Source organism: Myodes glareolus, chromosome 24 (genome assembly GCF_982192425.1).
Source record: "Myodes glareolus chromosome 24, mMyoGla1.1, whole genome shotgun sequence".
NCBI lineage: Eukaryota > Metazoa > Chordata > Mammalia > Rodentia > Cricetidae > Myodes > Myodes glareolus.
In genome coordinates, this window is record NC_142049.1 from 25,056,101 (window position 1) to 25,069,360 (window position 13,260).

Below are 13,260 nucleotides of genomic sequence, written 5' to 3' on the forward strand. Positions count from 1 at the left end.
AGATACAGAAACTGAGGCACAGGCGTCACTTGATGAAGCAAGTGTTGAAGCAGTGATGGAGACCCTGGCAAGCGGTGTCAATGTCCTTGCCTCGGCCTCGTAAGCTATACCGCCCGTGAGAAAGCACGTTCCACAAGATTTTGGGGCAGAAAGCTCATTATACCACATTACACATTAATGCGACAGAATATTTGTAGGACAAGGCATGTGAAAATGGAAGCTTCCTGTTCTATTCATGATAAAATAGATTTGAAAGTTCCTAAACTTGAAGCCATCAGCCCAATGAGCCCATTTGTCCAACTTCTGTTCTTCCTGGCAATGCTTGGAAATAAGAGAGAAGTAACCAGACATGTGTGAGGGATGGTTCTTAACTCAGTCAATCAACCACTGAATTCTTTCCCAAAATATATCTAGATGGTTAAAGATAATTGTCTCTTTTTTTGTCTAGAAAAGATTGATAATAAAAGAAAACATTTAAATATGACCTATGTTCTACAAAACAGTTAAGAAACTGGTTCTTACAAGTGGGCATTTTGGTTAAAATAATTAGGAAGAGTTTTTTTGCTGTCTTAAAAAATGAGTCATTGAGCTTGTGGTAGCGATTAGGCCCATGAGTTATTTTTACTATTCACCCTCCTAAATAACAAAAGGGCTTCAGGGTCTAATTTTCATCCCTATGAATTTATATTCCTTGCCTTTTTTCAGGATTTAATATATAGGTGATGGCTTTTGTTTGGCATGTTTGGCAAACATTGCCAGCCTAGCTTCAAAGATTTCCGCATAAAACAACAACAATCATGGCAAATGCCCTCTACTGGGTTCCGTTGATTTATTGAGCTTTCAGAAACTGAATTCTATCTCTGAGTTTTGCCAACTTACAAACCAAGAAGTCTTAATTTAATTTTCCCCTGATGGGAGGTTAATGCTTCATCTGTGATAAGATACTTTAATATTTTCACAGAGGAAGAATAAAGTGTATAAATTGCATCCAAGGTGATATTATTCATATTGTGCCTTTTTAAATGCCTTGACCTGCAACATAAACACACATTCTTATCCAGCAGAACTTTGCTAGAAATAATAGAGCAAGGCCTATGCCACCATTCCAGTTAAAGCTTTTGGAAAAAAAAACTAGTGGGCATTATTGTATTGTGTTTGGCCAAAATTTACATATGCTTGGCTGTCCAGGTTAAGTTTTAAAAGTATGTTTAACTTTTTAATTAGTTTTAACACGTTTTTCCAAGAATCATCTCATTGACAGAAAAACCAATCATTTTCTAGCATTTTAAAACAACATTAATGGCAATGTTTTGAAGTCATTGCGGAATCGCATGTATGACAGTTAATTATTATCCATATTGCTGTTAAAAGGTGCAAGCTGGAGATGGAATTTTAAATCAAATACTGAAAGTTTGCATTATTCTCTACATCTCATTGAGTTGAACTGCTACCATTTACTATTTGAAAAATAAAGCTGGCTTCTTCATATTTTCAGAAACACATTCTACAAATATTAAAATTTAAATGATTATAGGAAAGTATAGTTTTTTTCACTCAATTAATATATCTCAACACAATTTAAGTATTTGATAAATGTTAGGTACATTTGCTAAGAAGGCAACTTTTTTAAACTATTTTTAATTTTGTTATCATTCTGTGTGTGTGTGTTTCACATGCATAAGGGTACCTGCACAGGCTGAAAGAATGCATGAGATCCCCCAGAACAGGACTGACAGTCAATTGTGGGCCACCCAATCAGGATGCTGGTAACCTAGCTCAGGCTTTTTGAACCAGGAGCAAGCAGATTCAACTGCTAAGACTTCTGTTGAGTCCTAGCAAGTCATTTTTAAGATGACATCAATGGAACAAGAACACATTCCACTCTAAGAAAAATATAAACCACAAATTTGCTATGAGAAAATGTCAGACACACATAGCTTGGTGATCTTCCAAATACTTCACGAGCTAGTGACCATGCACTTGGAAGTAGCAGTAAGAAAGCGATAGTTACCTCCCTGACATATTGGCCAGGACACTGACCAGGACAGGCAGTTAACAAATAAGATTAATAATCAAAGCAATTGCTTCACAGCTTTCCTCTTTCGGGTTGCCAGGAGTTTGTGTCAGGAAACTGATCGTGTGTGTGTGTGCTTGTGTGGCATGGCGTGATATCCACTCTTCTAGACGGCCATATCCCTTGACCAAAACATTTCACTGTTAAGAAAAGATCTCCTTGGGGGAAAAATGAGGGAAACTTATGAAAACACAGATTCAAGGACAGTCATGATTATAGCATGTATCCCGCCAGAAGTTTGGAAAAATATTTGATAGAAATACTGGAGTGTTTATAAAACATATAGAAAGTCATATGGGGAATTCTCCCAACAATAAATGTAATTTCCAGAACTAAATAACATGAAAATTTATTCATTTTATAATGTCAAATAAAAGATATAGTTGTTAGCCAATGTAAATGGCATGATTTCATACATGTTTCTATGTGTCTGAATGAGAAGTCAGCCCTCCCTTACACATTCATAAAAATCAACCCCGAATTTGAGAATTCTTCTCTTTCTCTCATGTGTCTGCATTTTCTTTTTGTTCTCAACTGATTGTATATTGCTTTTGCAAAGCTTTTAATATTTTTCTTTATTGATTATGATCATTCTAAAGATATTGTTTTACCTTTGCTTATGTGTATGTCTCTATGTGCCTGTACGTCATGCATAGGCAGGAACCTGTGAAAGCCAGAAGAGGGTGGAATTCTAGGAAGTGTGCACATCCCTGTTGGAAACAGAACAGTAGTGCTATCTGGTGTCAGCACGCACTCTTAATAGCTATTCCGTTCCCTTGGCTCTTGACTATGACTGTATGTCGTAGTATTTCACAATTTTTTTTTTCAGGGAAAATGCTGAGATGCTATGAAAACATATTAAATATAAAAAAATTATGACCAAATATTTTGCTCATAAGTTAAAAGAATAGTGGCATCTTAATATTTCCTATGTCCTACACACTGATATTTGTATGTCCTTATAGTCAAGGTATAAAAAAAACCCTTTATATCTTGCAAATAACAATCTCAGATGCACATAAGTGACAGGCCAAGGGTAAGTGCCTACATTTTTTGTTTTCTACTAAAAGAATTAATAGTTAATTGTCGTCTTTTTGTATGTACTATATGTGTAATCACCAGTGCAGAGATGTGTGTGTGTGTGTGTGTGTGTGTGTTTACATGTATATGCACATGTAGATGACAGAGGTCAGTTTTTGCTATCATTCCTCAGGGGCTTTCCAAACTGTGTTTCAAACAGGTTTGCTTGGTAGCTAATGATATTGTTAATGTGGAAAATGACTTGTTTATGAAAACTCAGGGCAACCATTAAATTCTCAGCTTCTGCTGTGCTTTTCTTTAGAGAGTCATAGTATTACTTTGAACGAGGTACGTTATTTTTATTTTTTTCTATTTTTCTTTTCCTGGTCTTATTTTGTTGGCATGAAAGGTACTTTAAACTTTATGGTCTGTCTGATGCAGAAATATCTACATCTGTGTGGCAATGTCTCTGCATACATTTAACTCATATTCAGACCCATATGTAGTAAGGAAGCTGCTTGTTGGTGGCTAGCTTAGGCCCAAAATAATCACACAGAAACTGTATTAAATAAATCACTGTTTGTCTTATTAGGTCTAGCTTTTTATCCGCGAGCTCTGACAATTTAATTTAACCCATCTCCATTAATCTGTGTATCACATCACCACATGGCAGTGGCTTACCAGCAAAGTTTTGGCATGTATGACTCTGACGGCAGCTCCATGGCGTCTCTCTGACTCCGCCATTCTTTCTTCCAGCATTCAGTTCATTTTTCCCCACCTACCTCTATTCTTTGCACAGGCCCAAGACAGTGTCTTCATTCATTAACCAATAAAAGCAACACAGAGACAGAAGGACCTCTCATACCACTCATACTTGATTGAATTATTTTCTAATGCAATTTTTCTACTTTTACACTTAAACTTTTCAAATTTCTCTAAGTACTAAAAATTATTTTGGTATGAATATGTACAAATTTCTGCCGGGTTCCTCCTTTATTTTATTCCTATTAGTTCTTTATTAGTTCTTTGAGAATTTTGTACAAAGTGTTTCAGTTGCACTCACCTACCCACTCCCTTCCCCATTTCAGGACATATCTGCTCTCCCCTCCCTTTCCCATCCTACTTGGTGCCCTCTTTTGTGCTTTACCTGGTAAGAGAATTTATGTTGCCCATACACTCACTAGTGATGCATGGTCTTCCTCTGAAGCAGGATCAACTTAGCAGGGCTATTTTAGAGAAAACTATCTGTCTTTTCAGAAGTCATCAATTGCAAATAGATCTTCTCTGGGATTAGGTTATGTGCCTACCTTCTCTTGCCATTTTGGAATGTGGCCTGTCATGAGCTTATGTAGGTCTTGTGCTTGCTGCCATGACCTCTGTAAATTCATAGGTGCACTGCCCTGCTATATCTGGAATACACCATTCCCGTGTCATCTACCACCTCTGACCCTTACACTCTTTCTACACTGTTTTATTATTATTATTATTATTATTATTATTATTATTACTGAGACTTGGAGAAATGGCGTATAATAATACAAGATGCATCATTTAGGGCTGAGAATTCTGTGGTCTCTTATTTTCACTACTTTGGTTAGTGGTGGAGTTCTGTGTTAATTACTATCTATGCAAATAGAAGCTTCTCATATGAAGACTGAGAGATGAATTTGATCTATGGGTATAATGATAATGCTCTTTTAGCAGAAAAATGAGAAGATTCTCTTCTAGAGCCTCTGACATCTCTAGCCACAGGTTCTTGGCCAAAGAACGAGGCCAGATATGGGTTTCTTCTTGTGCAATAAGCTTTCAATAAAACCAGAAAGTGGTTGGGTACTTTCATGGTGTTCACGCCACTTTGCGCCAGTGGGCTTCTCTTCTCAGGCCAGCCATTGTTGTAGGTCAGAGGGTTCACTGCTGAGTATGACTGCTGGCTATTTTTATCCTTGGGTAGCATGCATACCTTCCAGCACCGTGAAGCTGGCCAAACAGGGATGACGGTTCTACGTGTGTACCAACTTTGTTCAACTATGTGCTATGACTCAGGTTTGTGGTGTCAGCTGCAATAGGGTCTTACAGACATGTTCTACAAGAAAACCAATAGCCTTGGCAAAGTCTATAATGCTGAGAGATCTATAGGACCTCACTGGCCAACAGCTTAAAAGAAACAATACATTCTTTTCACTGGGATTTTCATTTATCAGTTTATAATATCTTCAAAAAAGAGAGAGAAAGAGAGACAGAAAGACAGAAAGAGACAGAGGGGTTAGTTAGAAAAATGTTGTAGGGTAGTTTTCCATAAGAATTTTTCAAAACATCTTTTTGCATTTTATCGATAAGTGTATTATTTCTTTCTCTATGTGCACTGCTACCCTGATCCCACTTTAAACTTCTGGCTTGATTATTTCCCTTTAATTATTATACCACTGTGTTCTTTCTAATTTTCCTGGTCTCAGTGGATATTCTAAGTGAAATGCCAATGAAAGAAAGCATGTGACTTTTGTCTTTCTTGGTTGAGTCACCTCACATAGAAGGTTCAACAGTTTACCTACAAATTTCCTGACTTAACTCTTCTTAATAGTAATGCTCCGGTGTGTAAATGTATCATATTTTTATTATCCATTCATCACTTAAAAGGTATCCAAGTTATTTCATATGATTTGTGACAACAGAAGCAATGAACAGGGACTAGCTAGTATCTCTATAGTAATATACAGAATCCTTTGGGCACACGCTTAAGAGTACTGCAGCTGGACCATGCAGTAGATCTATTTCTAGGTTTATGAGTAAACTCCATACCAATTTCTGTAATGGCTACACCAATTTGCTCTCCTACCAGCAGTGAGATGCTCCCATTTTCCTTCATCCATTCCAGCATATGATGTCACATGTTTTCTGATTGTTGTTGTTTGCATGATCTCAGCGATTCTGACTGAGGTAGAACGAAATTTCAAAGTCATTCCAGTTTGTGTTTTCCTGAAAGTCAAAGGCATTGAATAGTTTTTGAAAAAAAGTTTCTCAGGCATTTTTATTTCATTTGAGAGGCTTCTCAGTTAGTTTCTATGTCCCCTTTAAAAGTTGAGTTGCTTCTTTTTTAGTATTTAGGTTTTTGTGTGTTTTTTCATTATTTTGTCTCTTTTAGATTCTAGCCCTCTGTGATGTATAGATGGCAAAGATTTTTCCCAGTTCTGTAGGCTGCCTCTTCACTCAAATGATCATTTCCTTTGCTCTTCAGAAGATTCTTAGTTTCATGAGGTCTCAGATCAGTGGGACAGAATTGTGAGAGGTGTAACAGACCTTCTCTTAGAGTCATCTGATTTGTTTTGCAAAATGATCACCAATGCATAATGGATAAAAGAACAACATCTTTAACAACTGGTGCTGGCTAAAAGGCATGGCTATATGTAGAAACATAACTAGATCCATATCTCTCACCCTGTGCAAAACTCAACTACAAGAAAATCAAGAACCTCAGCCTAAGAGTCAATACCTGAATCTTGTAGAGGAGAAATCTGGTAGAGACCTTTAAACTCATTGACAAAGGGAAGGACTTTCTGAACAATACTCCAATAGCACCGGTTCTAATACCAGCGATTTACAAAGGGAAACTCTTGTTTGTTGTTGTTAGTGCTTGAAATTAGTTTTTATAAGAAGGAACGTGAACTCTGGACTGTGTATCATGTTCTGAGATTAAGTTTTTAATCATTGTACTTAATGATTTGTTTAGAAATACATAAAGAAGCTACTACTATAGAGGATACACAGGAAAATTTTGCTTTGAAAAGGTATATTTTAATCTATAAGGCAGTCAAAAGTATGTAGTTCAAGTTAAGCTCTCATACCCAATACAAATTTGAAGTTCTTCACCTAACTTATATTACTAGATTATTGTTTTCTAGTGGTAGAGATTGATTCCAGGCTTTCACAGCAATTAGACAAGGAATTTGTCACTTGTCTTGTATTTCATTCAAAGACATTGCAATTGAATTTTCTAACTCATTATGTTACAACACACACACACACACACACACACACACATCCCTCAGAAGGAAGTAAAATTATTTGTAATAAGAGACATTCATAAAAAGATGTTCACTGTGCCCACTGCATTTTGTTTGACTATCTGTTTATGAATTTGTGTTTCCTTCCCTCTGGGATGGTTTGCATAACTCTGACAGAACATTAAAATATTTTTTTATATTAATGCCCGAGCTCACACAAGCATTTTGCCTGGGGAAGAATTGTCACCAAGCTGTTAGGGAGGCACAAGGTGGCAGCTTTAAACCTTCTCAGACTTTTGTCTTCCCCAACCGTCCTAAGTGTCTGCGTTTTCAAATATGGCTTCCACGGACAAAATGCGAGCAGAGACCATAGTCGGTCTTCCCTTCTTTAGTCACTTACATGGCGGCCTTTCGAATCTTCCAGGAAGTTTTAGATTTCACAGTATTATGTTTCCATCCCATGCGTTCCTTTCTTGCTCCCTAAGAACAAGGCAGGAAGAATTAACTGCTGAAAACAGAGCTGGGGATAAATCCTGATCTGTAAAGGAAGTTGGAGAAACAGAGAGTTGCTGTTTGTTCTTATCTTGCCTAACCCTAAGTCTGGAGGAGCACAGAATGACTCAATGCCTGGTGCCTTCCACTTGAGCTTATGTCTCTTTCCATTTACCAGGACACCATGAGATTAAGAGACTCTACAGGAAAATGATCAGGAGTAAGGTGTAGTGTGGGATATTTGAAAAGAATTTTCTTTTGAAAAAATTAGCTGTGGCCTGGCTATGTGGTTTCAACATAAAGGTCATTGTGGAAGAGGCTTCCCTTTTGGTCTTCCATGTGGCATCTGATTCACATAATGCATAATTTCATCTACATAAGTTCATTGAGTGACACTAATTGTCGGCTTTTATTTGTCCATAAGTTCACAAATCTTGCAGTTCTATGTGTTTGGTTCTTATTAACAACTGAATTAGACGAAGGTTCTAGGGGAAAGCTGAGGAACAAAAATAGAACGTGGTATGTGAAACAGCCCCCATCCATCTTATGTTACAGCAGGATTGACTTCAAGTTCTTGGGGTCCATGTAAGTGCCTTTTATACAAAGACGCAGGGCTTTCAGATTTAATCTTGCACTTCCAATCTGGAAAATTCTTCCTAAGTCTGACTAAGTACCTCTCGTGCTTTTATCATTACGGTTTCAGGCACACAATTACACTCACACATTCCTTGTTACTTAGAAGTGTGCTGTGGCATTTACATAGGATGAATATACAAACAGGACTGCCTAGAACATTCTGCTTTCCACAGTAAGACATAATAGCCACTTTATTCTCTGGAGTAAAACAGACGCTTCGACTCAGTGGGGCAGAGGGAAAATGCTATCTCTCTACAAATGCATTTGCAAGGTGCTGTGATTAATATTGATATAATGCCACTATAGATCTCCTTGGCACCTGTTGAACTGTTGTACTTAACCATTAGCACTCCATTTAATACCAGAGGCAGTTAATAAATCCTTCCTTCCTGTGCAGGAAATTGACTAGAAGACACAAAATTAGCTTTTAAATTTTAAAGAATTAAGATCTGTATAGCTGGCTTTTTCTTCATTCAGTTACCTGGAGAATAGGCACCTAAGTTTGCTCTTCCTCCAGCCAGAAACTGTTAGGATCTCAGGCCTTAGACTTTGTCTCCTAAGGGACATTGTCCTTCCTTGGGCCTTCTTGGCATTACTTAGGGTCTGCCCAGGCTGGTATGATTGAGTAGGCTTCAGGCTTCCGAGGGGAGAGGCTAGACTTTACATGGAGATGTTCACGAAATTTCTTTCCATTCTTTGAGATACATGGCCTTGTACCATCCACACTACACCCACAACTGTTTGTACTAAGGCTTGTTGTATAAAAAGAAATAAACCAAGAGAGTTGCCTTCATGACTTCCATGGAGATTTTATGTATATTTTAATTTAAGAAGCAACATGGCTGATTGTCCAAATATTACACTGCAATTACTTGATTCTTTAACATATTCAGTGTAATAAAATGCATATACATTGTACCAAATCATAAACATAGAGTCTCTTGGTTAATTAAAAAAAACCCTACATAGAATGCTATGAACTTTGTGAAAGTTCATATGAAGTTCTTATCAGTCTCTTGAATTGATTTTGTTGACACTAGAGATGTTAGTGTCTGAGATGACAATGTTAAGACAGCACTGGATTTTTCTTTTGTCTTTTTCTGTTTTAGAACTATTCACTTTTTATGTGTCTTTTTGTTTGGCTGTAGGTACGTCTGCGTGAGGGTGTTAGATCTCCTGGAACTGGAGTTACAGACAGTTGTGAGCTGTCGTGTGGGTACTGGGAATTGAACCCAGGTCATCTGGAAAGGCAGCTAGTGCTCTGAACTTCTAAGATGTCTTTTCAGCCCTGGTTTTACGTGTTTCATGCTTGGCATTCTACATCTAGAACATATTGCTATTTTACATGTCCAAAGAATGCATAAATTCTTTGAGTACATCTGTGATTATCTTACTCTCAAAACTTTACTAAAGAATGAATCTGATCAGAAAATTCAATAGAATTTCTCATTTTCTCCTCAAATTTGAAGGGTTTCATCATCATCCTTCAAGACCCCAAGGATAGTGATACTCTAAAGAACAGACAAAAGGAGTAAAAGTTTCCACTTAGGAAAGAGATCCTCTATCATTCAAACAAGGATGCCTCATTACCAGGTCCGGTGAGCGAAATGGCTCAGCTGGAGAGGATGCCTGCCACCACGATTTTTTACCCTGAGTTTCACCCTGAGGACCCACGTGACAGAAGGGAGGAACAACCGCCACAGGGTGTCCTCTGACCTCAACAGGTGCGATGTGGCACACGTGCACCCACTCACCTATGCACGGATCAATTAACTAATTTTTAAAATGGAATTTAGTAAAGAACCTCCCATTTATCGTCTAAGTTAGCCATATACTGTGGGGGTGTCATAGGAAAGAGGGGTGTGTGTTTACATGAAGCACCCAACGAGGCATGCTTTGCCCCTCGGCTCGTTATTAAGCAACTGGTTTAAAGATGCTTTCTTCCTAGAAAAGAAACATAGAATAGAGGAAAAGAACACACATACACACACACACACATACATGTATATGTGTGTATGTATGCAATTAACTGATCAGGAGAATGTAGAAATGAGACATAGCCAGACTCTAAGTCAGTCCTGCAGAAGGTGGTTCTGAGTTTGAGAAGCTGTCACAGACCCTTGGTGTTTGCCATTAGCTCTGAGCCTTCTGTAGACTTTCTGACTCCTTAGTAAGCACAGTGTCCAAGACCATAGCACAACTTTGCACTTGTCCTCACTGCGGCCAAAGATCTGCCAGCTGGTACATGCCATGCCATTTAAAGTAAATTCTGGTCCGTCTTGGGCAAACGCCTAGATGTTTCTAGGCCATGGCTCACAACTGTTCATACAAATCCGCCATCAGGGATTTCCAGTATGTCAAAGCACTTCATCACTGGCCCAAGGAATCTCAATCTTCCATCTCTGTGACAAGTATAATACCTTACTCAAAGTACTGTGCTAAATGGTACTCAAATAGTGCTTAAGAAAATTGATAATGCGCATGCCACAGATATATGATACGAGTCTATAAACTACACATCAAGTACCACGATGGAGAGTTATAAAAAACCCGAAAAAAATTCTACCACCTCCATGGGCTTCATAGCCTGGATTAAAAAATAATTCACACTAGAAACTATTTTGCAATAATACAAAATGGTGCACCTATCCCCTACTCTAGAGAAATTATCCCTCCACACAAATTAATAAATGAAAACAAAAACCACTCCACTTCTCTGAAATGACACACTTCTAGGATAATGTCCAGAATGAAAGTGTTCTAGACCCATCTCTGCCTGTTCTGAGAGCACTGAGCTTCTCTGTGCAGATGAGGAACTTTCAAGCCTTCTCACATGCTGGTTGTTTGCAACTTTTCTAACTGCTGAGTCTACAACCTTACATCGACATCTTCATAATCAATGACTGCAATCGCATGTAGTTCAAGTAAAAACAAAGTTTTTGTGTGTTGAACACATTTTGAAAAGGCCATAAAGCATCAAATTAGAAAAAGGGCAGCTAAGCACACTGACTAGACTTCCAGAGGACCCTGGTTCTATTCCCAGCACTCACGGGGAAGCTCACAGTTTCACAGTATTGGGACCCTCTTCTGGATTATTCTCGCCCTAGGTATGCAAGATAATGCACAGACATGCATGTAGGGAAAACATCCATCCACATATGTGGTTTCTTTAAAAAAAAATTTGGAAAAAGGAAGAGAAGTGTCACTATGTTGTAAGATTCAAAAGTAAGAAAGGGGAATGTTTCAAACAGCTTGTATTCTGATCTCTTTTTTCATATATGTGTGAGGAAGTGTGTGCACACATGTGGCCTTATGTATGCACATACAGAAGCCAGATGTCTCTCTCTATTTTTCTTTTCTGTGTTCACTTGAGATGGGGTCTCTCACTGTACTTCAAGTTCACTGTTTCAGATAGGCTTGCATGCCAATGAGTCCCTAAGATCTACCAAGGTTAAGGCCACACGTGCCTATGCTTTGTTTAAGTGGGCACTGGGAGGGTTGAACCTAACTCCTCACGCTTGGCTTATGAAGTGTTCTTACCCACTGAAACATCTCTCTAGCCTCATGAATTGTGTTCTGACATGGCAGTGTTGTCTCACAGTTGGGCCAGCAGCAGGACCATGTCAATCCTGAAGTGTGTTACATCGTCAACAAAGGTACCAGACATTGCCTCTCTAGCCTTGTCTCTCAAGTGTTTTCTTCGTCTTTTCAGAACATCTCTATGTTTACATGTACATATGTGGATTCCCATCAGGGATACAGATTGCCAAATCCATTGCATCTTAGAAACCTTCACTGCTGTGTTTTCCAATGCCAAGAAAGAATCTCTGACTTTCAAGTCTTTCTGGACAAGGACTTCCCACCTGCCCGCCATTTGCCTGGGCACTGAGAAGGAGAGCTCTGGCTGCCATGTGTGCACACAGGGATTTCTTGATCTCTTGGTTTTAACAATTGAACTCCCACCCATGATGCAGCCTTAGTATTTGTGTAAATCTGAAGCTACAGAACATCGGTTTCATCACTGCAATGTTGTTGAAATCACAAAACTCCATAACCAGAGTGCAGAAAGCCATATTTTATAAACACCCTAATGCATGGCACATGACTAAGTGATAAATCATGACACGTTTACCAAACAAAGTGAAAACCTTCATTTGTCTCACGGAGAGAGAAATGCTCCCATGTGTTTGGACATCTGCGCAGTTAACATGTGGCAATTATTGTGGGAAAAATCAGATCACTGTAATTGCAGTTGCAAATTATGGCCTCATTGATTAGTATCTTATTCTCCCTTACATGCCCTACTTCATTGCAAATCAGGAAACACACAAACTTCGAGGCTTTAAAGAGATTTCTCCAGATTCTTGCAGGATAGATTTATACTGGGCAGGCTCTCCTACAGTGTTGCACCATCTTTGCTTCCTATGTAATTATATCCTGCATTTTTAGTACACACCTTCCATATATGCTCCGTTAAGCAATAAAATTAAGCACACATAATCAAACCATCTGTAGGAAATGGAATTAATAAGTGGAGTACCATATTGCCGTGAAGATGTATCATCAACAAACATGTATGACACACTATTTTCTATGAAATTTGGCCTCACTTGTACTTTACAGAGACCATTTGAATGGATCTCAGGATATTTTTATGCCTGGGGATTGCATATTGAGACTGGAAACCTCACCAGTAAATTTATCCCATAAACTATTTCCAAACCTCCTACAAGACTTTCTGCCTTAAACTGGAATATGATACATGCTACAGGAAAGTTTGGGAAACTGATCAAAATAAGGGTTATGAGGTGTCCACTTTTGCTTAGCTCTAAAGATGTTTCGTTTTAGATTTGGGTTCTGGTTTCCTTCCACATTCCCCGGTCTTGATTTGGGGTTGATTATTTTTCAAGATACATGTGAGAGATATTCCCAAATGATGTCAATCCACTCTACTACATCTATCAGAATTTCTTGGAAAAGCAAAGAAATAAAGGACGAAGCAATCAACCATGTGCTGCACCTGGCTTCTATATAAATATA